Below are 27,767 nucleotides of genomic sequence, written 5' to 3'. Positions count from 1 at the left end.
TCGAATGGCCAGACTGAATGCATAAACCAAGAAGTAGGTTGCTATCTCTGCACCTTCTGTCTCTCTAACCAGTATGATTGGTGTTGATTTCTCCCTTGGGCAGAGTATGTGAGAAACTCCCTTCGCAGTTCCTCTACTGGTTTGATCCCTTTTCAGTGTATCCTGGGACATCAACCTCCGCTCTTTCCCTGGTCGGGAGAACCATCAGAGTTACCTGCGCTTAACCACTGGATGCAGCACAGCAACCAAGTCTGGGAGTCTGCCCATGTTAACCTGCAGAGAGCCGTCCATCAGCAAAAGACACAGGCTGACCGACATCATCGACCCTTCCTAAATCTCCACCCAGGCCAACGAGTGTGGCTGTCAACCCGAGACCTTGGTCTGCGGCTACCTTCTCTCATCTCGGAATTTCACCTAGCCCATCCTGACCGTCCGGCTCCCAGGCCCCGGGGCAGACTCCCTGGACACTCTAAAGGGGGTCCTCAAAGGGGGAGTACTGTCACATCCTCTATCTCTCTCTGTTCACACAAGATCCCCTTCCCCTGAATATTAACCTCTACCCAGACTACACTTCCCAGAATCCCCTTCTTCCCGCCATTGACTCTCACACATGAATCTCATTCACTAATCATCTCCTATTGTATTTAGTCTCTGCTCTCACTGCACTTCACTGCAAAGTCTTGCCAATTCACCCGTTGTCTTGCATTTCTGAGCATTATCATTATCTACTGCCTGCCAATTACTGATTACTGCCTGTCCCTTGGATTACCCCTTTGTTTACCATCTTTGTTTTGTTACTTTGCCTGGATTGCTTACCTGGTTTTGACCTCTGCCTGTTTAACTACGATTGCATTAAACTCTGCACATGGATCTTCACTCGGGGTCTGCCTCTGACTCGTTACACGAGGCTTCTAAACGCAAGCGCAGCACAAAAGTTATCCTATGTTTATATATATATATATATATATATATATATATATATATATATATATATATATATATATAAAATCACACACACTGATCAGCCACAACATTAAAACCACCTGCCTAATATTGTGTAGGTCCCCCTCATGCCGCCAAAACAGCGCCAACCCGCATCTCAAAATAGTATTCCGAGACTATATTTTTCTCACCACAATTGTACAGAGCGGTTATCTGAGTTCCTGTAGACTTTGTCAGTTCAAACCAGTCTGGCCATTCTCTGTTGACCTCTCTCATCAACAAGGCATTTCCATTCACAAAAAGGCCACTCACTGGATGTTTTTTGTTTTTGGCACCATTCTGAGTAAACTCTAGAGACTGTTGTGTGTGAAAATCCCAGGAGATCAGCAGTTACATAAATACTCTGAAACAACATCCAAATTTTTGGAATTCCTGAGGAAGAAGGCGGCCGAGATATTGTGAAATTCCTAGATGGGCTCTTCCCGAGTCTGCTCAACATAACAGGTCATAAGCTGGAAATCGAGCGAGCTCACAGAGTACCGGCTTGGAGGTCCCTGGAGGGAGACAGGCCCCAATCAATTCTGGCCAAATTTCTGAGATCATCCGATAAAGATCTCGTGTTACGTGAGGCGAGGAGTAAAGGAAGGATTTTTTGGAAGAACCACAGCATTTTCTTTTCCCAGACAAGAGAGAAACGTGATTATTTCAAGGAATGCAAGAAACTCTTACATCAGCAGAAGGTCGCTTTTGCACTGATGTTCCTGGCCAAATTGAGAATAGATACTAAGGATGGCCGCAAAATATTTACATGCCCACAGCAAGCGATGTCCTTCATAAAGTCAATGGAGTAAGTCATTGTGTGATACATTGCAGCCAAGTGGGCCGACTCACTGAACATTCACTTGACTGTCTGAGGAAACTGAGCACCTTTTTTGTTTCTTTTTGTGCTGTTTCTGCCTAGCAGCTGGAGTTTGTTTTGTGGAATAACACTCCTTCAGGACAGTTTGTTGATGAATCTGCACGTTCTTTATGCTTATGCCTCCTATTGGCTGGAGTTTTTTTTATAGATTATTTTCTGTTGTGTAATTCTATCTCACAAAATTTTTATAGAAGCACCGGACTTGAGCAAACCGATGGCAAAGTTGTCGCGGTGGCTCTCATAGGCGTACATGGACTGTTTGAGTTTAGAAGAATGGACGCTAGTTGGTGCTGTCATGCGCAGGGTTAATGTTCTTTTTTTTCTGGGGGATGTTTGGGGTTTGATTGATGCACTAATGTTGGAATGTTGTTATTTTATTTTTGACAATCTATTTTTTCTAACATGTCAAAATGTCAAATGTTAATAGGAACGGATTGTATCTCTCCATGTGGAATGTGAATGGGTTGGGGCACCCCATAAAAAGAAGGAAGGTTATTTTTTTCTTAAATGTAAGAAATATGATATAGTGTTTCTTCAAGAAACGCATCTTTCTCCGCAGGAAGCTGAAAACTTTGGGAAGATATGGGGTGCACATGTTCTCTTTAGTGCTAGCTCAAGTAAGAGCAGGGGAGTCATTACATTGATAAGTATCTACAATTCAAATGTCTCAAACAGATTAAAGATAAATTAGGAAGAGTCATTATTGTTTTAGCAGAAATTCAGGGGCAAAGGTTGATTTTGGCTAATATTTACGCACCTAACGCTGATGATCAGGGCTTTTATTTTTTATAGATCTTGAAGGGATGTTGCAAGCCGCTGGCACCCCTCATGATATAATATTGGGAGGAGACTTTAATCTTTTGATGGACTCAGTCCTTGATCATAGTGAAGTAAAAGTGTGTAAGCACCCTAGAGCAACAATGACGCTTCACAGGATATGTGACAATCTTGGTCTTACAGATATTTGGAGACATTTTAACCCATCTGGTAGGGAATATACATTTTTTTCATCAGTCCATAAGATTTATTCTAGAATAAATTTGTATATATATATATATATATATATATATATATATATATATATATATATAAAGTCCCTCATTTCATCTGTTGTTGATTGCTCAGTTGGAAACATCTTAGTCTCAGATCACGCTCTGGTGAGTTTAGAGGTGTTGCCACATTGGCACTTTAATGTATCCCTTTTGCAAAATCCTGAATCTCAACAAATGTTAAAGGCCGAAATCAATGTTTATATGGAGACCAACTGGTCCTCAGTATCCTTTGTGGGCATGGCTTGGAAGACACATAAGGCAGTTCTTAGGGGTCGGATGGTGGAGTTTGGGCTATTCAGGGCAAGACAGTCATACTTTGAGTCAGGGGACAAAGCAGGAAATCTTCTGGCTAGATATATAAAGCAGAGAGTGTCTTATTCTAACAGTCCCTCAGTGAAATCTGCTGGTGGTGAAATTTTTACCTTTTATATTAATAATGCTTATATTATATTAACTTATAATTTATATTAATTTTTATATTAATAATGCTTTTAAAGAATTCTATCTTGATCTCTATAGCTCCACATCTTCTTCTACTGAAGAAGATATTAGAAATTTTGTGGAACCATTAGAACACCCTAAACTGACGACTGAGCAAAAAAATTATCTTGATTCTGAGATAACCTTGGAGGAGCTTGGCGAGGTAATTAAGGCCTTGTCTACAGGCAAGTCTCCGGGGCCAGATGTCTTTGCCGCTGAATTCTTTAGATCTTATGCTACAGAAATGGCTCCATTTTTGTTAGAAATTTATATGGAATCATTAAAGAATTGAAAGCTTCCGCCAACCATGACACAAGCCTGGATCAGTCTGATTCTTAAAAAGGACAAAGATCCAAGCGAGTGTAATATTATCGTCCAATTTCCCTGATCCAGCTAGACGTAAAAAATATTGTCAAAAATTTTGGCTAACCGATTAATTAAAGTTATGACATCTCTTATACATATAGATCAGGTGGGGTTTATTCGGGGCCACAGCTCTTCTGATATCATTAGCCGTTTCATCAATATTTTGTGGTCAGTGGCGGTTGATCAGACTCCAGTCGCTGCCATCTCACTTGACGCCGAAAAGGCGTTTGATATGGTAGAATGGGATTATCTTTTTAAGATTTTGGAAATATACGCATTCAGGAATACTTTTATTGGATGGATTATGTTACTTTATAGACACCCAGTTTCATCCCGAGGCAGTACAAACAAATGGATTAATTTCAGATTATTTTACTCTGGATAGTTTTCCCCATTATTGTTCTGTCTTGCCCTGGAACAATTAGCAGTTGCGATAAGAAAGGAAGATGATTTTCCAGGGGTGGTGGCGAGAGGTATGGCGCATACATTTTTGCTTTACGCAGATGATATTTTATTAATCGTCTCCAACCCCACTAGATCTATGCCTTGCCTCCACAGAATTATTAATTCTTTTTCTAAATTCTCAGGATACAGGGTCAGTTGGTCTAAATCCGGAGCTTTGGCTCTGACAGCGTACTGCCCAGTGACGGCTTTTCAGCCAGGCATCTTCCAGTGGCCCAAACAGGGCATTAAGTATTTGGGCATTTTATTCCCAGAACATTTTTGTGATTTGTGAGTTAATTTTGACCCCTTAATAAAAAGGTTTGAGTGATGTGGGCCGGTGGGCTTCATTACATTTATCTATTATTGGAAAGGTTAATGTTATTAAAATGAATTGTATTCCAAAATTCAACTACCTGCTACAATCCCTCCTTGTAGATGTCCCCCTCTGTTATTTCAAGCAATTTGATAGCATAGCGAAGTCCTTCATTTGGAATGGTAAGCGTCCCAGATTACATTTCAATAGATTACATAGACTGATTGACAAAGGTGGGCTAAGCCTACCCAAGATTTTGTTTTATTATGCATTTGCTCTCAGACATTTGGCTCACTGGTCGCTTCCACCTGAGAAAGCCCCTCCCTGGTTTTGTATTGAACAGGAAGTTCTTGCCCATATTTCGCCATTGCAAAGCCTATCAAACTAACTGGAGATGTTACACCCCATTATCTTGCATTTACACTCGGTATGGACAAAAGTGTCCAGGTTGTTTAATTCAGACATTTATTTAAATGTTGCCTCCAGCATATGGCTGAACCCAAATTTATGTATTAATAAGTCCCTTTTCTGCTGGTCAGAGTGGATTGTGAGGGGGGTTGCTACACTCGGTGACCTATATGAGAGTGGAGTGTTGAAAATCTGGTTCAACATTTTGGGATTCCCAGATCTCAGTTCTTTAGGTATTTACAGCTGTGCCACCTGCTCTGTACTATTTTTGGGAGTAGCATACACCCCCCTAAAGCAGCAGACACTTTGGGAGTGGTGATTACTGCTTTTGGAAAAGGTCATGATGCATCAGTGTATTACTCCCTGCTAATTCAGAGTCTGGGGTATGGAGCTTTAACTTCTATCAAGAGATTATGGGAGAAATATTTTAATTTGGTATTGGAGGATGGAGTGTGGGCTAAGATTCTATAGGGGAAACACAGGGTTCACCTGAGGGGAAACCGAACAGTGGAATGCATCACACGGGATTACCGAGGGAGGAATCACCACATATGGAGCACTGAGCTTGAGTACACGGGCTCACCTGAAAAGGGGCATACCACGAGTACTGGGCCTGGTGGCATCACTCCTCCACTGAGTTTGTCACCGAACAGTGCTTAAGATTTAAGAGGCGTCCAGGGTTCATCAGTTACGGGGAACTGTTGTGGACAAAATAGAGCACATTATCACCTTGAAAAAGTGGAAAGGCATAAACGCAAGTGGTACACCCAACCAGCTGCCTGCCCTACCTGCTGTTACCTTTTAACACTCGGGATGAAACCGGTTCTATGCTTAGGTTGTAGAGCAGGTAGGACCACAGAGAGATCCCAAAAGGGAATCAGGCACGGTCTAGGAGGATTCAACCTCCTTACGCCTTCGAGGAACCTGGTGACCAGGTCGTGCTGTCGTGAGGGTCTCCCATCCAGTGTATCGCGATACCCTGCCATGGCAGTCATGTACACCTGCAGGGTAGGGGAAGACAGCCATCTCTCCAGCCCTTCCTGTAGGAAAGACAGCACAAACCCAACCGCGCACCTCTGTGGGTCTTCCCCACGGGGAGAACACCATTTCACAAAGAGATGCCACTTCAAGGCATACAGCCACCTCGTGGAGGGGCTCTGGCCTGAGTGATCGTATTTCCCACCGCTGGCGGAAGATCTGCTAGGTCTTCTGCGACCCATCCAGGAGCCAGACGTGGAGGTAACAGAGCATGCCCTGCCCCTGAGTGAGAAGGTCCTGCCTCAGGGGAATGCGTCAGGGAGGGGCTACTGCCAGGAGCATCAGATCTGAGAGCCAAGTCCAGTTGGACCAGTACGGCACAAGGAACAGGACTTGCTGCCCATCCTCCCTGACTTTGCACAGAGTCTGTGCAATGAGGCTCACTAGAGGAAATGCATACTTGCGTAGCCCCCGAGGCCAGCTGTGAGCCAAGGCATGCATGCCGAGGGAAGCCTCGAACAGGGAGTACAAAAAGGGGGCAGTGAGAGGACACTCGGGAGGCAAACAGGTCTACCTGCGCCTCCCCGAATCTCTCCCAAATCAGCTGGACTATGTGGGGGTGGAGTCTCAACTCCCCACGGAGCGTTACTTGCCGTGAGAGCGCGTCCACTGCATGGTTGAGGATACCCAGAATGTGAGTGGCTCGCAGAGACTTCAACATCTGCTGAATCCAAAGGAGGCGGCGCGGCGGGCGAGTTGTAAAATGAGCGTATGCCTCCTTGGTGGTTTATGTACGCCACGGTCGCTGTGTTGTCGGTCCAGCTTGTCCTGAATCAACGGCCAAAACCTCCGCAGGGCGAGCAATACCACCAGTAACTGTAAGCAGTTGATGCCATTGGAGTCAGGGCCCATGTCCAGAGCCCCGATACTGCTTGCCCATTACACATGGCACCCCAGCCCGAGTTCGAGGCATCTGTCATGACCACGACGTGCCTTGAGACCTGCTCTAAGGGAATGCTTGCCTGTAGAAATGCCAGGTCCGACCAAGGGCTGAAAGTCTGACGGCACTGTGGCATGATAGTCACACGCTGGGTGCCGTGGCACCATGCCCACCTCAGGACTCGAGTGAAGTGGAAGTGGTCTCATATGCATCAACCCGAGGGGGAAAACCGCCACCGAGGATGTCATATTTCCCAGGAGCCTCTGAAATTGTTTCACTGGCGCTGCTACCTTCTGCCTGAAGGTTTTCAGGCAGGACAGCACTGACTGAGCACGCTTGGTCATAAGACGTGCCATGAGAGTGACCGAGTCCAACTCCAGAGAAAAGAGATGCTCACAATAGATCTCGCGAGTGAGCTACGATTAGCCAGTCGTTGAGATAAGTTGAGCAAGGATCAATACGTGGAAGCATGCATCCTTCAGGTCGATGGCCGCGTACTGACGTACTGATGCGCTTCTGCGTCAACATCCTGAACAGAAGCCTGTGTAAAGGCACACAGGTCCAAGATTGGGCGCGAACCTCCCCTTCTCTCGGGCACGATAAAACAAGGGCTCAGCTACGGGGATGGGTCCTAATGCTCCCTTTGCCAGAGGGGTGAGAACCTCCGTGAGGAGGACAGAGGCACCCTCAACCCGCACTGAAGTGGAGAGGACGCCACTGAACCTGGACGGGCGTCTGACGATCTGGATCGCGTAGCCAAGACGAATCATCCTGATGAGCCACCATGAGGGGCTGGTGAACGCTAACCAGGCCTCCAGGCTCCACTTCAGCGGCACCAAGGGGACAAATGGATTTACCACGCCCGGGGAGTGTGGTTCATGGCAAGGCAGAGCAGGTGCCCTGCCGGAAAGACAACTCAGGAGGGACGTACTGCTCCGCAAGCCTGCAACGGCGGCCGGTGGCTGGGGTGGGCAAGCGGCCCCAGAGACCAGCATACTTACCTGTTCGCCGGCCGTCTCTCAATGGAGAACAAAGGCACGCGAGGTACTCGCGTCCGACTGATTGATCGGAAAGACTTCCAGGGCCTGGCCGTTGCGAGCGCACTGACTCAGGGAATGAGGGAACTGCTCTTTTATTGACCATGCGGGTACCGAGGCCCAGAGGGCACCCGGCAATTTCATACTTACCACGCGCTGGCCCAGGGGTGATGGTGGGGCTGGTAAGTTCACCTGCCAGACTGGTCAGAGTCAGACATCTCATCCCTGGGTCGCCTGTGTCAGGGCCGCCTCAAAGCCTGTCCGGGGTTCTTGGGGGCCAACTGACGGGCAGGTGGAGCCGCCTTCCCATGGGAGGATTTTCTACTCTGAGGCTGACATAAGAAGCAGACGGGCCGCAGGATTCGGAGGCCCGAACGTGGCCGAGTTGCGCCACGGCAGGATGTGTTTGATCACCTTGGTCTGCTTCCTCACCGTCGAGAACTGATGGGCAAAGTCCTCGACTGTGTCACCAAAAAGCCCCCCTTGGGTGATGGGCGCATCGAGAAAGCGAACCTTCTCAGCATCACGCATCTCTGCAAGGTTGAGCCACAGGTGCCGCTCTTGGACCACCAGAGTGGACATCGTTCGGCCCAGGGCGCATGCTGTGACCTTCGTCACCCATAGGGCGAGGTCGGTCATGGTACACAGTTCCTGCACAAGCCCTGGGTCAGTTCTACCCTCATGCAGACCTTCCAATGCCTTGGCCTGGTGGACTTGCAGGATGGCCATGGCGTGCAGGGCAGAGGTGGCCTGACCCGCGGCCTTGTAAGCCTGCATCACCAACGAGGAAGAGAACTTACAGGCCTTGGAAGGGAGCCTTAGTCGGTCCCTCCAGGTGGCTGCGCCCTGCGGGCATAGATTCACTGCTACGGCGTGCTCTATCTGGGGAAGCTTGACGTATCCCTTAGCCGCACCGCCGTCGAGGGTAGTTAGGATGGACGAGCCCACGAAGTGTGTACAGGCAGAAAAGGTGCCTTCCAAGACTTCGTTAGCTCCTCATGCACTTCCGGGAAGAAAGGCACCGGGGCGGGGTGTGGCCGTGAGTCGCACTTCGAACCCAGAAACCAATCATCCTGCCGCAAATGCTCAGGACAAGGCGGAGGGTTCCACTTTAGCCTGATGTTCGCAGCCACACGGGCAAGCATGGCTGCCATCTCAGCATCCGCCTCATCCTGAGCTCTACCGCCCATGAACGGGAGCTCAGAAGATTCGTCCGCTTCTGACAGAAGAAGCTGCGACCAATAGCTCATCCTCGTCACGAGCCACGAGCGAGAGATTAAATCCGCCCTGAGGCAGACCGCCTGCATTGCTCGACAGCTCTTCCGGGTAGAACGAGTGTGCTGGGGGATGGGAGGTCCGCGGGGGCTGAGCCGGCAGAAACGCTCCCACGTCCACATACAGATCGCCCTGTGGAGTGGTTAAAAGATGAGTTTTAATGATTTCAATCTAAGTGTGTGTAAACTTCTGACTTCATCTGTGTGTGTATATATATATATATATATATATATATATATATATATATATATATATATATATATATATATATATATATATACACATTATTTTTATTTTTTTTTACCGGTTTCACTTTCACTTTCAATCTTTATTGTACTTTATTGGCCAAAAAACGATTTACATTGAACAATATAAAATCTTATTAGCTATTTTTAAAAGTAGTCTTAACTCAATAAAACTTATAAAATTTGCTATCCTGCAAATCTCACACTGGGATCATTAGCGCAGATGATGAAATTTACCTTTCGTTTTTTTGTGGTAAGGTACGTTTTGTTGTGGGCCCTCCCCTGGACCTGTGGGCCCTAGAATTGTTACCAGCTTTCACCCCACTAGCTACAGCCCTGGTTATCAGTAAACTTAAGACGCTGTACATAAGACCTTGGGTTTTAGAAAGGTAATATATAAATATACAATTATTGCTCCTGTTTATCATTTTCATAAGGTGTTGCCAAAAATGAGCTTCCAAAACAAAACAAAAAATGCATTTCCTACTGATATATTTATATTTTTGTCAAATGAAAATTGGAGCAATTTTCTAGCTAAAGTCAATTTGCTTAAATGATTGAAACATAATGAATCCAATTTCTCCAGCTCATTTGACTTCAGATTGAAAATTCCTAAAATTATTTCAGGGGTTGTTATGGACAAATAAATGTCCTGTTGTTGTTGGGGTTTTTTTGGAGTTATTGTTCACCACTAATAAAATATACATGACTTTACAGTTGATTCATACTTTTGATACACATTCCTTTTAGTACATTTGTTTTCTTGTTCACTCAAAATTGTACAAATGTATTTCTGCTTATATTTCTCCACTGTGGAGAATTACTAATGTTGAGAATGTTTAATTGGTTTTCATGTCAGATTTATTGATGTGTTTTGTCTCTGGTTTGTTGTAGCTTCGTCACTTGGGAAACGAAGTGCACGTAGTGTGGTCGGAGCACATGCAGAATTACAGACGAGGAATCATCCCCACTGACTTTGGAGATGTCCTCATCTTCATCTGCCCAATGAAAAACCACATGTTCTTCATTCAGATCATGAAGAAACCCCAGGTACATCCAACGTCATGAAGAGAATGAAATTACGTTACATTAAAAACCACAACCATCAATCGAAACTTGGCAGATTTTGATATATTATGTGAAACGTCTCTCCAGAGATGTCTTAAGATCTTTATCAGGATGTGCAATGTTTCGCTGATTGCCAGGAGATGTAGATTGTGGCTGGAGGGGATGGTATCTCTTCCTGTCTCGTCTCTGAAAGCACTAATGCTCAAAGTACATTACTGCACTGTCGGCATGCCACTCTCATTGCAGTCAAGCTGCCTTTCACCTTCCTCCTCCCGAGTTTGCCACTAGATCCCCAGAGAAAATCTAACTTGCATCATTTGTAATTTCTCGTAAAAACGCCACTTCTAAAGTACTGCACTACTGTGTTGAGCAGACCAGAATATTAAGATGCTGTCAGATGTACGGTTCCTGCTTTGTGTCACCAGCTGCAATTAGTGAAATTCCCTCGGCTATGTCACTGTTATCTGCTGCTACACTGAAATAACTCTTATGTCATCATCCACTCGATAAACACAAGCCTTGACAAATGGAAGTGCTGCATTATCTGTGGACTAGATTTATTTGTCCTGGTTCGAGCTGTCTTGCATACTTATTGTTTGCTTTTTTTTTTTTTTTTTTTTTTTTTTTAAATGTTGTATGTTGTTAAACACAGCATCCAAGAGACTTAATGCCAATTGATATTAGATTTGATATAGAAGTGTCATGTGTATTGTGTTGATTCATGTCTTTTATTTTGAAATTCTAGTTCCTGGTTCATGTCATGTGTTCCTGTTTCCCTTGTCATGTGATTTCTGTTTTCCCTCCATGTTCTTGTGTCATGTTTTCATTGGGTTATTGTTTAATTAGCTTGTTATGAGTTCTGTTTGTCCATTGGTTTATGTTACCCCATGTCCATGTATTTAAGCCTCATGTTTTCCATTGTGTAGTTGTCGAGTATTGAATGTGATGAATGTGTATGTGTATGTGTATGTGTATGTGTATGTGTATGTGTATGTGTATGTGTATGTGTATGTGTATGTGTATGTGTATAGTCAAGCCATGTTTGTAGTCAAGTCATAGTCAAGTTCATGTTTATGTTTCACGTTTCACGTTTGTAGTTAGGGTTTATTGGTTATATTTAATAAACTGCACTTGGGTTCTTCATCTCATCATCATCTTCGTCATTTCCATCATTGTCAGCAGTTCCAGCATACGTTACAGAATACTCGACCCAACCAAGAACCCAGCAGTTTTACTTCTGCGCCTACGTCAGGGGAATCGTCCCCTGGAGGACTATGTTGAGGACTTCTGCGGTCTAGCCAGCCAGGTGGACTTTAATGAGATTGCCCTCAAAGACTGTTTTAGATTTGGACTGAATGAGTCCATTTCTTTTTTGATGCCTGGCGGTCGCAGTTCCCTCAGCCTGGCTCAATATATCGACCTCGCCCTACGGTTCATTGGTTCCCCGTTCACTGTGGGGGAGGCGGATGCCGAGCCAGAGGTCCACGACATGGCCGCCGCCGAGCCAGAGGTCCACGACATGGCCGCCGCCGAGCCAGAGGTCCACGACATGGCCGCCGCCGAGCCAGAGTGTCCACGACATGGCCGCCGCCGAGCCAGAGTGTCCACGACATGGCCGCCGCCGAGCCAGAGTGCCACGACATGGCCGCCGCCGAGCCAGAGTGCCACGTCACAGCAACGCCTCAGCCTGCTCCATGCCATGTCACAGCCACACCTGAGCAGTGGGACCTGGAGATGGTTCCCACCCTTATACCCACCCTTAGTTCTCCTGAGCAGGCAAGGGGAACTTTCAGCCCTCCGATCCTGCCTGGACCCTCCGAGCCCTGGACTTCCCTTTGGCCTGTCGGTCCCTCGACATTGCCTCAGCTCGGCGTTCCCTCGGCTCCACTACGGTCCTTCAGCCTGTCGGCTGTGTCGGGGTCCCTCGTCCCTCCGGCTCCTTCTTGGGTTGTTGGTCACCTGGCTCCGCTTTGGATCTCCGATCCTCTGGCTGCTCCTCGTCCCTCCGATCTGTCAGCTTCACCAGGGACCTCCTTCCCTATGGCTCCACCTTGGTCCTCAGTCCCACCCGCTCCACCTCAGTCTTCCAATTCCTCAGCTCCGCCTTGCTCCTCCGAGCCTCCAGCACTGCCTTGGTCCTCCCTGCCATCGGCTCCACCCTGGCCCTTCGAGTCTTTGGCTACTCTCCAGGCACCACGTTCCATGGCTCCGCCCCTCGAGCCTCTCATGGCTTCACCCCCTACGGACTTTGCCCTGGTCCCATGCCCCTCGCCCTTTCTCGCCACGCCACGCCCCATGCCCCAAGACACCCCCCGCTCCCTACAGAACTTTGAATTTATGTCATGTGTTACGCGTTTTGTTTATGTGTTGGGGTGTCGGGAGCCACCCCTTAGTGGGGGGGATATGTCATGTGTATTGTGTTGATTCATGTCTTTTATTTTGAAATTCTAGTTCCTGGTTCATGTCATGTGTTCCTGTTTCCCTTGTCATGTGATTTCTGTTTTCCCTCCATGTTCTTGTGTCATGTTTTCATTGGGTTATTGTTTAATTAGCTTGTTATGAGTTCTGTTTGTTCATTGGTTTATGTTCCCCCATGTCCATGTATTTAAGCCTCATGTTTTCCATTGTGTAGTTGTCGAGTATTGAATGTGATGAATGTGAATGTGTATGTTTATAGTCAAGCCATGTTTGTAGTCAAGTCATAGTCAAGTTCATGTTTATGTTTCACGTTTCACATTTGTAGTTAGGGTTTATTGGTTATATTTAATAAACTGCACTTGGGTTCTTCATCTCATCATCGTCTTCATCATTGCCATCATTGTCAGCAGTTCCAGCATACGTTACAAGAAGTCAACTTCATTGATAATGCTGTGTCCATTTCCCGCTCTTCAACATTTGCTCTCTTTTGCCTTCTGTCTCGACCAGGTTCCTTTATTTGGGCCTCTGTTTGATGGGGCGATAGTCACTGGAATGCTGCTTCTGAGTCTGGTGCGGGCCACATGCTTTAACGCCAGCAGAGCCGTGAAGTCTCAACTGCCACTTTACCAGAGTTTGTATCCTTTCAGCTTTAGAGATGAAGATCAGTCAGTGGTAAGATCACGACATGCTACCTGTAAGTTTTTTTTGTGCTCAAGCTGTAGATAGAACACACACTGGGTGTGCCTCATTCCACTAAACATTGGGACACTGATGACGCATTTACCAACATGATCATTAGGGTGTGCATTAATTGTAGCTGGTATTTATTAACAATATCGCTGTACAACACATGCGCCATTCTTCTTGTATCATTTGTTTGTTTTTTCTTGCATTTTCATTGTAGCTATATTACCATAATGAAATGGCACTACTTAGTTGAAGTACTATTATGAAATATGTGCTCATCCTCCATTTCTGACCACTGAAAACATAAGACAACATGTGCATGGTTGGATATTTTTTTTAACGTTGTATTGCACTGATTTTTGATTATTGATTTTGACATGGGGACACCCCTAAAAAGGGTTGAGCGTACTGAGACACACCTGCTATTTAAGGAATAATTTTTTCTTTCATGCTCACCAAAGGCTGAATTGCCACCACGACCATATGTGCATGTGTTAATCTCAGCCCAAGCTGCTGTTATTTGTTTGAAAGTGTCTGGAAAGAATTTGGCAAGAAAGTGATGCATCAACAAGCCTAAAGCTTCTTCATAGGCATGTGGTTATAGGAAATTAATTAACACCCTTAGAACATGTTCCACCAATTAGAATAAAGATTTCGACAATGCAGTGGTATAATTAACAAAAGTACAATCAGATGGCCATAATCATAAAGTAAACCCCAACATCGTGATCAGATCACCATGAAGGGGTTTATCTTGCAGTAATCAACCAGCTAACTGTACATTATTCCACTTATTACACATTTACTTATGAAATAAATTTATGTAAATTATTGATTTGAGTTTAAATTATCTTAGTATGTGAATAGAAGAGATAATGGGGTGAAACAAGAAAAATAAAACTAGCACAGCTATGTAGAAAATCGGTAGGAAAAATGGTTTAGCGGTCATACAAATATATTTGACTGCAGAATGCTGCAATTAACCTATCAGTATCAAGTATTTCAGAGAGCCGCGAAATAAGTTCATTTAACACCTGTAGTGTCACTTGGAACAGATTCAGAGAAGATATTGCTGCATCATGCCTGATTTTTAAGTTCTCCTTTTTTTCTGTTTTTGGAAAGATATTGTTAGTTTGATTATTATTGTGTCTCAGTGTGCATGTGTGACTGTTAATGCTCTCTTGTGAATAAGATGTGAAAGGCCATTAAGGATATTGAGCTTTCACAGCTCCCTGCAAGGACTTGATCTGTTTCTGTGAATAATTGATCTGTTTTTGGCTGTTGCTTCTACACCAATGTCTCTTATCTGTCTGTCATAAGAACATCAGCTCAACAGTCACCTCTTTACACTTTAGGATGACATGTTGTATATGTCAGTGCATTTCTTCAAGGTTCACAAAGCATGACACTGCACTAAAGTGAGCGATTATGACAAATGTTGCGTTAAAAACCCCATAAATGCCAACCTGACTGTTCACACTGAAGTTTATTTCCACATATGAAAGTAGCCCAGATCAGAATTGAAAATGTCAGATTAAGTGTGATTTTTGCTGTTCACACTGTCATTCAAAAAACACCAGGGTCACATGAGAGAGAAAAATCTGCACACAAGATGCATCTGGCGGATGACACGCAGTGTCTTAAAATTCTAAAACCAGTGTTTTCTAAGAATGTATGCACTCCGCCACTGCTACTCTGTATACGTCAGCAGTGCCAAACTTCGACTCTTGAGGATGCTCAAAATTTTGTCGTGCCACTTATCTCCACAGTTTTCCATTAAATTCCATTTAATTCAACCCAAATCATTAGCGAGGGAAATATATTATTGTCTTTAGTCTAGAAGATGTATTGTGTGTAGGAAATTTTTTAGAAACAAGTTTATTTTTGTGATTTGACCACTTAAAATCTAGGCCCCATAAAGAGTAATTGCATAATAAGTAGTGATCTACCAATATATATATTTTTTTTAATGGCTGATGCCTGTATCTAGAGAGCAGGGTGGCCGATAGGCCGATACAATGCCAATATATCACACAATTTAATATAGTAAATAACAAACCTAAAATTGCTAAAAAATGAATAAACTCTTATTTAGCACTATATTTACTCAATTTAACACTAAACTTTAACTTTGTAAAAAAGAATCTAAAAAAATAATATTGTATTTTAAATGATAGCAATTTCTTCTGACTTCTGTTTAGTCATCAAATTTTAGTAATTTATTTGCACATGAAGAAATTGTTAATATATTAGGAAGTAGGAAATAACAGTATATACAGTAAGTATTCCAGCAAACATGGATGGCATGTCCACGTTAGCAATCACATTTCCTCAAAACATACCGAATCAAACCAATTGCACATACAGTGCATAGTGAATAAGACATTTACAATTAAAACGCTTTTACTTTTGAAGTTGCACACACACGCTCGTGCGGTTCGTGAATTACATCTTTTTAAATGAAATATCTGCATATTTGCAGACAGTATATAATAGAAGTTTTACTGATATTTGCCTTTTATCATTAGAAAAGTTACAGGGAACTGTTGAGGAGAGACTGTTGGAATACGTGCTTCAGAGGAAGATTTATGAGCGTTCCACAGGATGCTGGGTCTGCTGAAGTTGTGTGAGGTTTGTGTATTACATCTGCTTAAACGATATATGTGCGTATTTCCAGACGGTATATGATATTAGTTTTATTGATATTTGCCTTTTTGTCAATAGACAAGACAGTTAAAAGTTACAGGGAACTGTTGAGGAAAGAGAGGGTGAATGAAACAGGCGTGCACTTTAAAATGAGCTCAAACACATCTGCCGCGGCTCTGATATACGGACCATTTAAATGAGACTGTGTTGCACCATCGTGTTATTGTAGTAACACGATGGCACGTAACAACAAAACGAACCATGACTGGTAATTTACATGTCTCAGTCACTTCACATGCAAGCAGGCGATTCTCAGTGCCATCAGGGGAAAATGTATCGGCCGATGTGATAATTAATAAATTCTGAATATCGGCTGATTTATCTGCATTGGTGATATATCGGTCGACCATTAATAATAAGTGTCACCCTTTAACATTTTTCAGTTTTTGTATACACCAACTTGTAAACTCATATCTATCTATCTGTCTATTTATCTATCTATCTGTCTGAACATTATTTTTTTCATGAGTTTTCTGCCTCACTATGGTCAGGGCCCCTGCAATCTTCCTTGTTGTTGTGTTCGGTGCTCCAATGTAATTAGTTGAATATTTCTTCGAAGAGAGTCCTCCTCCTCCCTGCACAGTCTGATAAAAGCAGGTGTCTCTCTCTGGCCCCGCTGCAGACATGGAGGGGCCTCCAGCAGTCTGCACCATCACTCAGCTCTAATTGGATGGGTTTTGGTGAAATGGCCACCAGCGCTTAGCATGGGGCACTGCATTCCACCCGTGCCCTGTGCTGTCATGTACCCCTGAGCTCTATTGTGTGTGTTTGTGTGCGTATATGCAGGTGAGTGTTCTGACCTAATCTATGGATCGGCATCCTGTCTGGCTCTGAGATTACACTTTTTCAAGGGGCTTTGCAGTAGCTGGTTGAATGTGGAGTTCTCAGTCCTGCTGACATCTTTCATATTGCACATAATGTGAAAATTAATCTTGAGCTGATGCAAGAGTGTTTTGTTCCTGTTTATGTGTATATTCTTGTTGACAAGTGATCTTTTTTGAGGTTATCTTAAGCTAGCAGGCAGCAGCCCACCTGCCAATTTTTCCACTGAGTTTTTTGTTTTTATACCTTGACTACATTGGAAGCAACCGATGTTGCTTTGCATCACATCTCTTGACTTGAGGCTGTCTTCACTGGACGCCTGGAAGTGAACATTCTAAAAAGATGACATGTACAGACAATCAATAGTGTTCCCACAGTCATGAAAAACCTGGAAATATCAGGACATTTTAAAATGGTGTTTTCCAAGCTTGGAAAAGTCATGGAAATTAATAAAATCTCATGAATCATGGAACATTCTATAGTGAAATATTTTGAGGGGGGGGGGGGGGGGGTTTCACTGCTCTAAAATATTTCTTGAACTAGATGTTGTACTTGTGTGGAGTAAAACTTGCTCACAAGCTAAAGTGATGTCTGAATTGTCAATAAATTGCTCTTCTGTCAGTTCTTTTCAATTAATAAGTTGAAATGGTAATGATAAATAAGCAAATCTGAATTAAACATTTTTAAACAGGTCATGACATGAATATTTTTTTTTCCTTGAGTTTCACTTATAATATTAGTAAAGTTTTTTTTTTTGCACAAGAGCAGTCATATAGCTACCCTGACTTTTGCCCTCTCTCTGAAACACTCTATTCTCTGTGCACTTCACTTTTAAGACACTGTTATGATTGGCTAATATAACTGAAAAGCAAACGCCCTCCCTCCATTACAAGTGTGGAACTGTGGCTGAGTTCGTAAAGACATACTACTCATGCTATTTTTGCCATAGACACATATGGCAGAAGTAGTACGAGTAGTATGGGTATATGCCGTTCCGAACTCAACCTGTATTTTCCAAGAATGAAAGAATGAAAACTTGCAAGCAAAATCCCCTAAAAGCACTCAGTCCAGGCAATCATTGATATTAACATATCTCCCAATTTATGTAAAGCTCACAATCAAACTACAACTGAACAAAATTGTCACACTGTTTCTCCCCAATACTTATCAGGCATATGAAATTTGGTGATAAAATAATGCTATTTAAACAGCAAAAATAGTCGAACACAGGCCGCATATGTGAAGGGTTAATAAATTGTATCAAGCTGTAGGGACAGTGTTATAAGGAACGGTTAGCCCAGGGATTCCCGTTTGTTCTCCCAACTTCCATACGCATCCCTTGTCAGGAAATAAGTGATGTTCGCTGGCTGGGGAATCACCCTCAAATGATTCGCTCATCAACGGGGGGAGGGGGTCTCCCTTGATTATTTTGCCGCTTAAATACGGAAAAATAGATGTCCTGACGCATTCATTTTGGCTAAAATGTGGGACATCGTGGCTAATACATGACAGATGGGAAAGCAGGCAGCCTTACTACCTTATACTTCACCATTGTTTTTCCCCATTGTTTCATCCATGAATCCAAAGAATCCAAACATTTATTCACACATTTACGTGTTCAAAAACTTTATTTGAATTAGCCACTCATTCTTAATGTTAGGATCCTTTAGAAGGCTAAACAGGGATACAGTTTTTCCACAACCAGGATCACAGCAACGTCTAGAGACCTAACTTTACTCTTTTTGCTTGTTAAAAGCAAACTACAGTTACAATAGTTCCACTTTAAGTGTTGCAGTATGCCAGCTGCTTTCTCTCTCTGTCATTTATCGGCCATTACGATTACGTATGTTGTGGAGGTGGGGACTATGCAAATGATACTGCACTGTAACATCACAATGTAGCCAATTTCAAAATGAGTCGTTTTTGAAGTGTGGAAACAATAAATGCTCTTTTTGGACTGGAGAGGAAGCTTTTGTTTTTATACTACAATGACCTCTTATATGTCAAAATATCAAGGAAAATTTGACTCCTCATGTCGTGACCCCTTTAAAACAATATTGATCCATTTGTCAAAAATACATAAAGTCGTGGAAAATCATTGGTCAAAAAGGATGGGAACCATAAATCACCTGTGAGCTGTAGCATCAAGTGTGTGCCATGCGTTAGAAATAGAATGGGGTGTCCATAAACTGTCGGTGCTGTGTCACGGTCGCATCCAGTGAAGACAGCATCATTGATTACAACAAGAACTATTTGCTTTTGACTCAACACATTGTGCCGCTCAAGTTCAGTGTTGACAGTGTGTTAGCCTGATTTTCATTATTGTTACGGGGGAAAAAAAGGAAAATGGTGCACACAACCATGTTTGTCATTGAACATTAAAAACCTGCCACCTAAAATTCTTGCCATTAATATTAATGGACATACCAACATCTTTTCAGCCTCTTGGAGCAACCAATAGTTTCTCAGCAAAACTTTTGTGGTGGCTATCAGTGAACAGCTCTTTTGGACTTGGCAGTGACCAATGAGCTCCTCCTCATGTCCATGACACACAAAATGTGGTCTGGTCCAAGCTTTTTCCTGCTTTGTATTTTCTTCTGCATTAGCAAATGCACATTACACAAACACTGCAGCATAATCCTTGTCCATAGTGGTTGTTTACATTGATGCGTTGCTACTGTTTTTGGCAAGCTTTACGTTGATCTGCTGCCAAAATGTGGCACTGCAAGACATGACAAGGAATCTGTAGGTAATTATTGAGAAAGTAAGAGACACATATTTTATCAGTCCTTTTCTGTATTGTGAGTGTAACCTATGGGACTTTTTGGGACATTTTTTTGCCCCCCTTTTTACCCCCTGGGGTACATTTGACCCCCAAACACAGGGTATGTTTGAACACGGCTTGCCAGCATGAATCAAATGAGAGCACCCACATTTGTCTAAGACATTCTGCTCAGAAGATATCACACTCAGCCATTTTTAATTGAAATCAATAGAGCTGGTTGCTAGGGTGCTCTAAATGGTTGCCAGGGCGTGGCTAGCCAGTGAACAGAGTGATTCTTATCCCCAAGTGTCTACGATATTCTGTTCTGAAGATATCCTTCTGAGCTCCGCAAGCACCACTAATATGTATGTGAGATTGGTAACTGCCTACCAGATGGGGTTACCCTAGCAACCATGTAACAAATCATATATCTCTGCACCAAAACATCGTAGAGACTTCTGGTTTCTTTCATTTGACTCATGGTAGCAAGGAGCCTTTTGAGTATTACCTTGGTAACTGCTTAGCAACCAAATGAGCTATCTATCTATCTATCTATCTATCTATCTATCTGATAGACTGAATGGTCTTATAATCTTTGAACTTTTAAAACTAGTACTTAAACTTGTAACTACTTCAAACATCAAAACTATGATGTTACTGCCTAGTAACCCTAGAAACAAAGTAACAAATCGTATATTTCTGCACCAGAACATCATAGAGACTTCAGGTTGCTTTCATTTGAATAAGGGTAGCAAGGTGCCTTTTGAGTATCACTTTGGTAACTGCCTAGTAACCAGATGGGGTTACCCTAGCAACCAAGTAACAAATCACATATCTCTGAACCAGAACATATCTATCTATCTATCTATCTATCTGATAGAATGAATGGTCTTATAATCTTTAAACTTTGAACTTTTAAAACTAGAACTTAAATTTGTAACTACTTCAAACTTTCAAACTTTTACAACTACTTCAAACTTTCAGGCTAGGCTTTCTCAAGCCAACCTAAAGTTTGTCCACAAACTTTTCAATCTAGTTATTATTATGTTGGCTTGTCAAAGACAACATACTGATCTACTATATAAGCTTATTATTAGTGGTGCTTGCAAAGCAAAGCATCACTACTGTAATCTCACATACTTATTATTATTCTTCTTATTCCGTACAAAACTTCGGCACCTAACTCATCCCGCACCTTTTGTAGTAGACCCATGAATTAGGTGTCAAATTGACCAGCCTATTGACAACACTTGTGCTATGACTTTTCTAAGGGATTTGGGGTACAGTGCACCCCTGGGGGGAAAAAAACGTCCCAAAAATGTCCCATAGGCATACTATGGCAAGGGTCTCACCCATGAAAACTTGGCAGTCAATGCAAGAAAGTTGTCAAATCATATCTCCCAATCAGAATTACATAGAGACATGGGGGCGGGCTCATTTCACTCGGGCTTCCAATTAGTCTTTAGGTATCATCTTGGAAAAGGTGTAGCCACTCCCTAGCAACCATTTATGGCACCCTAACAACCGCCCAAATAGACTTCCATTCAAAATGTCTCAGAAGGATATCTTCAGAACAGAATGTTTTAGAGACTTGCGGATTGGCTCCATTGAGTCAGGTTAGTAAGCAGCCAATAAGAATCGCTCTGTTTGATGGTTAGTCACACCCTAACAACCATTTAGAGCACCCTAGCAACCATCCCCACAGACTTCCATTAAAAATGGCTGAGTGTGATATCTTCTGAGCAGAATGTCTTAGACACACGTGGATGCTCTCATTTGATTCGTGCAAGCCGTGTTCGAACATACCCTGTGTAAAAAGTGGGGCAAAAAACATCCCAAAAAGTCCCATAGGGTACTATGGGAAGACATTTTTGTTCCTACTATGGCAGTCAATGCAAGAAAGTTGTCAGATCATATCTCCCAATCAGAGTGACATAAGAGACATGGTGGTGGGCTCATTTCAATCGGGATACCAATCACTCTTTAAGTATCACCTTGGAAATGGAATAGCCATGCCCTAACAACCATTTATGGGACCTTAGCAACCACCCCCCATTAACTTCCATTCAAAATGTCTCAGAAGGATATCTTCAGAACAGAATGTCGTAGAAACATGGGGATTGGCTCTTTTGAGTCAGGTTAGTAAGCAGCCAATAAGAACTACTCTGTTCACTACTAGCCACGCCCTGGCAACCATATCTATTGCTTTCAATTACAGTGTGATATCTTTGGATCAGAATGTCCTAGAGACATGAGAGTTGGCTTGTTTAGTTGGGAGAGCAAGCAGTCTTCAAGTATCATTATGGTAACTACTTAGCCATGCCCTAGCAACCATTTAGAGCACCCTAGCAACCAAACACCATTGACTTCCATTCAAAATCACTAATATGGGTATCTCAGAATCAGAATGTCGTAGAGACTTCCGGGTTGACTTATTTCACTCAGGATAGCAAGGAGACTCATTAAGTATAATCCTGCCTAGCAACCAGATGGGGTTATTCTAGCAACCAAGTAAAAAAATCACATATCTCCACACCAGAATATCGTAAACACTTGCAGACTGAATTAATTCACTCAGGATGGCAAGGAGCCTTGATAAGTATCACCCTGGTAACTGCCTAGCAACCAGATGGGGTTACCATAGCAACCAAGTAACAAATCACATATCTCTGCATCAGAACATCGTGGAGACTTCCGGCTTCACTAATTTCAGTCAGGATAGCAAGGAACCTTGTTCAGTATCACAGTGATAACTGCATAGCAACTAGATGGAACACCTTAGCAACCATGGAACAACATCAAAATCTCTGCACCAGAACATTCTACTGTCATGGGGGTGGCATCTTTCAACTTGGGGCAGTTGGTGGGACATCGTGGTGAGAAATTTTGCCAGGGCAAGCACCACTCACATTTTTTTCAGGAAATGTACCTATCTAGTTAGTATTATTATTATTCCATACAAACTTCGGCACCTAACTCGTCCCGCACCGTTTGTTGTAGACCCACAAATGAGGTGTCAAATCGAACGGTCTATTGACGACACCTGTGCTATGACTTTTCTAAGGGGTTGGGGGTACGGTGCACCCCTGGGGGTAACAAATGTCCCGAAAATTTCCCATTGACATACTATTGAGAGGGTCTCGACCATGAAAACTATTTTTTTCTCTACTATGGCAGTCAATGCAAGAAAGTCAAAGATCATATCTCCCAATCAGAATATCGTAGAGACATGGGGCAGGTTCATTTCACTCGGGCTTCAAATCAGTCTTTAGGTATCACCTTGGAAATGGAATAGCCACGCCCTAACAACCATTTATGGGACCCTAGCAACCACCCCCCATTAACATCCATTCAAAATGTCTCAGAAGGATATCTTCAGAACAGAATGTCATAGAAACTTGGGGATTTGCTCTTTTGAGTCAGGTTAGTAAGTAGCCAATAAGAACTACTCTGTTCACTGGCAAGCCATGCCCTGGCAACCATTTAGAGCACCCTAGCAACCAAATCTATTGCTTTCAATTAGAGTGTGATATCTTCAGAACAGAATGTCCTAGAGAAATGAGAGTTGGCCTGTTTTAATTGGGTGAGCAAGCAGTCTTCAAGTATCATCATGGTAACTATTTAGCCACGCCCTAGCAACCATTTAGAGCACCCTAGCAACCAAACACCATTGACTTCCATTCAAAATCACTAATATGGGTATCTCAGGATCAGAATGTCGTAGAGACTTCCGGGTTGACTTATTTCACTCAGGATTGCAAGAAGCCTCATTAAGTATAACTCTGGAAACTGCCTAGTAACCAGATTGGGTTACCCTATCAACCAAGTAACAAATCAAATATCTCTATACCAGAACATCGTAGACACTTCAGGGGTGACTTATTTCACTCAGGATGGCAAGTAGCCTTGATAAGTATCACCCTGAAAACTGCCTAGCAATCAGATGGGGTTATCCTAGCAACCAAGTAACAAATCACATATCTCTACACCAGAACATCGTAGACACATCCGGGATGACCCATTTCACTCAGGATTGCAAGTAACCTTGATAAGTGTTGGGCCTCATGTATTCAGATAGAAGACAAAGGCAGGCCTAACACAGTCGTAAAACCTAACTCAGGCCCCCACATACCAGGTCATAAATTATACTGATAAAAATCGTGCCAAAATCAAACAAAGGGAGTCCAAAACAGACTACAAATCCCATGAAGCCTTGCTCACTAAAGGATCAAACTCTCAACTCCTATTGGATGAGGCACATGACAGAACGCACCTCAACCATGACATCATCAGGAGTAGAAATGCTTCCGGGATTTGCTTCCAGCAACTTTGCTCGCCGTGTGTAGACGCAGCTCATCGCTACTCTCAGGTGCAGCCTCGTGGCACAAGGAAGTAACGTTTTACTTGAAACTGTGGCCATACAATCTCCATCTCGCTGGACGAGTTGAGATTACTCTGTGTTCCACTGAACACTCTAACGGATCCGAAGGAGACCGCCGAGCAATCCGCATCTTTATCCATTTGCCTACAGAAGTGAAGAGAGAAAAGATTTCTCTTCCATCTTCAATCAAGTCGATGTTGCTGATTTCTCCGCCAGCCTGCCGAGAATCAGCAGCCGTACTGTCTGCAGACAGAGTGAGGAAACGGCCTCCCGTCATCACCCAAGCCTAGAAGAACCGAGTCTGAGTTAAAGGACGGATGAACACACATTCTGCATCCTCATGCGATTCAAGTAAGAGGTTTACGTTTTAGCTCAGCTTTGTCCCTATGCTATCGTACAAGCGGATACACGCAGTAACTGGTAGACGCCATTGACTGGTTTCTCTCCGCCCACATTCGCCGCCATATTCTCTGGCCGGAAGTCTTGCGTGACATACTCTCCACGAGAGTCACGTCTGCCATTTTGTGCACATCCCTCCTTACACACACACACACACACACACACACACACACTTGCTTTCACACACACACACACACACACACACACACACACACCCTCATGTGTTATAGGATTATTTTGATTTCCATATCTAATCATATCACTGTTGGTAGTTGTAAGTCGGAAGTTTATTGACTGCATTGTATTAATTATTAATTGATATTACTGCATAAATAAACTTTGTTATATTACAAAGAGAAGTGTTTTGGTTTGTTTTGCATACACCTGTGTCATGCTGACGGGATGTCAGTGCTCGGATTCAAGCCTTCATTCATTGTTTTTTTTTTCCCTGAAAATCGATATTCTTTGGATGTTGATTTTCCTAAGAAAACAATCTAATATTGAGACTGTTATACTATCTGGTTATTAGTCCCTGATTCCAGGGTGGTGACCCGTCAATGTTAATCCTTATTAATATTCTATTTTTTTTTTTGATAATTGATCATTATCTTTGATGATTGTTGAATTTGAATGATCAGTAAGCTAGTGTTAATTTTAATTAATGTTTCATCGATGTTAACAATTAATGAATATCTTTGATAATTGTTGATTTAAAGGATTAGAAAAAACTAACATTGATTCTCATCAATGTTCTATTGATTTTAATAATTAATAATTGTCTTTGATAATTATTAATTATTGCTAATAACCAAACCCGCTCCTAAACATAGCACACTACATTTACTGGAGCCCCATATGAGGTTTTGATGAGTTAGATTCAATTAATTAATTTACATATTAATAACTAAAGAAATAATTAATTATTTCTGATAGTAACACTGATCTAAACAACCAGTAAAGCCCTACATAATAATTGGTGCCCCGTGTGAGGCATCCTACTTTTTCCACAGTGTGTATGCATAAGAATCCAAAGTAATAACTTGAGTCATTACTTCAAAGTTTGGTTCTGTTTGACAATTGACTTCACAACTTGCCAAACATATGCCAGTGTGGTGTGAAAGTGCTCTCAAGAGTGAATTAGGGGTTGGTAAATTTACAATAGTCTGCTTAAAACCTGCTGTTGTTGTTATTTAACTCCTAACGCTTTCATCTAGATGTTACAGAGAGGAGCCAAGTCACTTCATTGAAGACCAACAAAGAGAGAATGCAGTGAAATTTGCACATTACATAACAGTAGTCCGTAAGCCACAGGTCGAAGCCTCTCACCTGTGCATTCATTTCAGCATTATAGAAACTGTAAAACAACAAGCTATCAGAGCCACTGTAGCAAGAATTTTTACTGCCCCAGTAAAATGAGACACCAATCATCCCGCGTGACTGGAGCTGAAGCTCCACAGAGGTCAGTCGACCCAGCACTGCAAGATGTGGTTGCTGCTGTCCTCCGTCTCTCCGTAGAGGAGAGAGATAACCTTAATGGCTACAATAATAGTCGTTGTGATGAAGCATTGCAGGAACTAGTTGATTATGTCAACAACCCGGTTGGGAAGCCAAAGCGCACAATCCCGGACCTAGTGGGCCAAATGTTCCTCCTCCATCACCGCAAAACCCAACTGCAAACCGCAGAGCACCAGGCCCAGCTTGCCCAGCTGCAGAGCAACTACAAAGCAGTGCAGAGGGAAAATCTCAGCCTGCACCAAGACGTTAGGTGCACCCAAGCTGAGAAAGTCCAGGCACAGGAAGAAAATGCCCGGATGCAGGAGGAAAACGAAACCCTGCACAGGCAGCTTCAAGCTGCCCAGCTAAGAGTAGAGTCAGATCAGGTAAGTGCAGCTGAAACGCACAGCACAACATCTGACATAGAAGAGGGCCCCCTCTTTAGCGCTACACGTAGAAATGTGCCCCTGAGAAACCCAGGGACACATGCTAGAAGCCGAGCTGCCCCTAGTGGTACAGTCTCTGACTTCGTCTTCCAAGACACCTTTCAAGCTCCTCCAGCGGCCCGCTGGTTGGATGCAGGTGCCCCTCCTTATAGTTGCCCCCCCAGTCAGTTTTCAGTCATGCCACCTTGAGTTTCAAACCGACTGATTCCACACCATGGAGGGGGGACAATTATTTCCAAGCCCAGAGTGGTGTAAGCGGCTCGAAGATCCCATTAGCCAAGGAGCTGTACGCAAACCGTGGTCCACCCCCACGCGTCGACTGGACTCCTTCCCCACCACGAAGGGGAGGCAGTCATCCTCATCGCTATAGCATTCATCATCGCAGAATTTCATCTTCAAGTCGATGTTGCTGATTTCTAATTTACATATTAATTAATAACTAAAGAAATAATTATTAATTATTTCTGATAGTAACACTGATATAAACAACCAGTAAAGCCCTACATAAGTAACTGCCTAGCAACCAGATGGGGTTACCCTAGCAACCAAGTAACAAATCACATATTTCTGCACCAGAACATCGTGAACACTTGCAGATTGACTTAATTCACTCAGGATGGCAAGTAGCCTTGATAAGTATCACCCTTGTAACTGCCTAGCAACCAGATGGGGTTACCCTAGCAACCAAGTAACAAATCAAATATCTCTACACCAGAACATCGCAGACATATCCGGGTTGACTTGTTTCACTCAGGATGGCAAGTAGCCTTGATAAGTATCACCCTGGTAACTGCCTAGCAACCAGATGGGGTTACCCTAGCAACCAAGTAACAAATCACATATCTCTGCACCAGAACATTGTAGAGATTTCCGGGTTGACATATTTCCCTCAGGATGGCAAGTAACCTTGATAAGTATCACCCTGGTAACTGCCTAGCAACCAATTACCCTAGCAACTAAGTAAAAAAAATCACATATCTCTATACCAGAACATCATAGAAACTTCCGGGTTCACTAATTTTTTCTCAGGATAGCAAGGAGCCTTGTTAAGTATCGCCTTGTTAAGTATCACCCTGGTAACTGCATAGCAACCAGATGGGGTTGCCCTAGCAACCAAGTAACAAATCACATATTTCTGCACCAGAACATCCTACTGTCATGGGGGTTGCCTCTTTCAACTGGG

General features: G+C 43.2%; 1 pseudogene; it reads left to right on the top strand.

The window, feature by feature from the left end:
* LOC127411121 (ral GTPase-activating protein subunit alpha-2-like) overlaps positions 1-27,767 on the top strand; it is an 81,545-nt pseudogene that overhangs the window by 25,201 nt on the left and 28,577 nt on the right.

Source organism: Myxocyprinus asiaticus, chromosome 20, assembly GCF_019703515.2.
Source record: "Myxocyprinus asiaticus isolate MX2 ecotype Aquarium Trade chromosome 20, UBuf_Myxa_2, whole genome shotgun sequence".
NCBI classification, from domain to species: Eukaryota; Metazoa; Chordata; class Actinopteri; order Cypriniformes; family Catostomidae; genus Myxocyprinus; species Myxocyprinus asiaticus.
The sequence above is the reverse complement of the archived record's forward strand: the minus strand, read 5'-3'. Positions and strand labels throughout refer to the sequence as shown.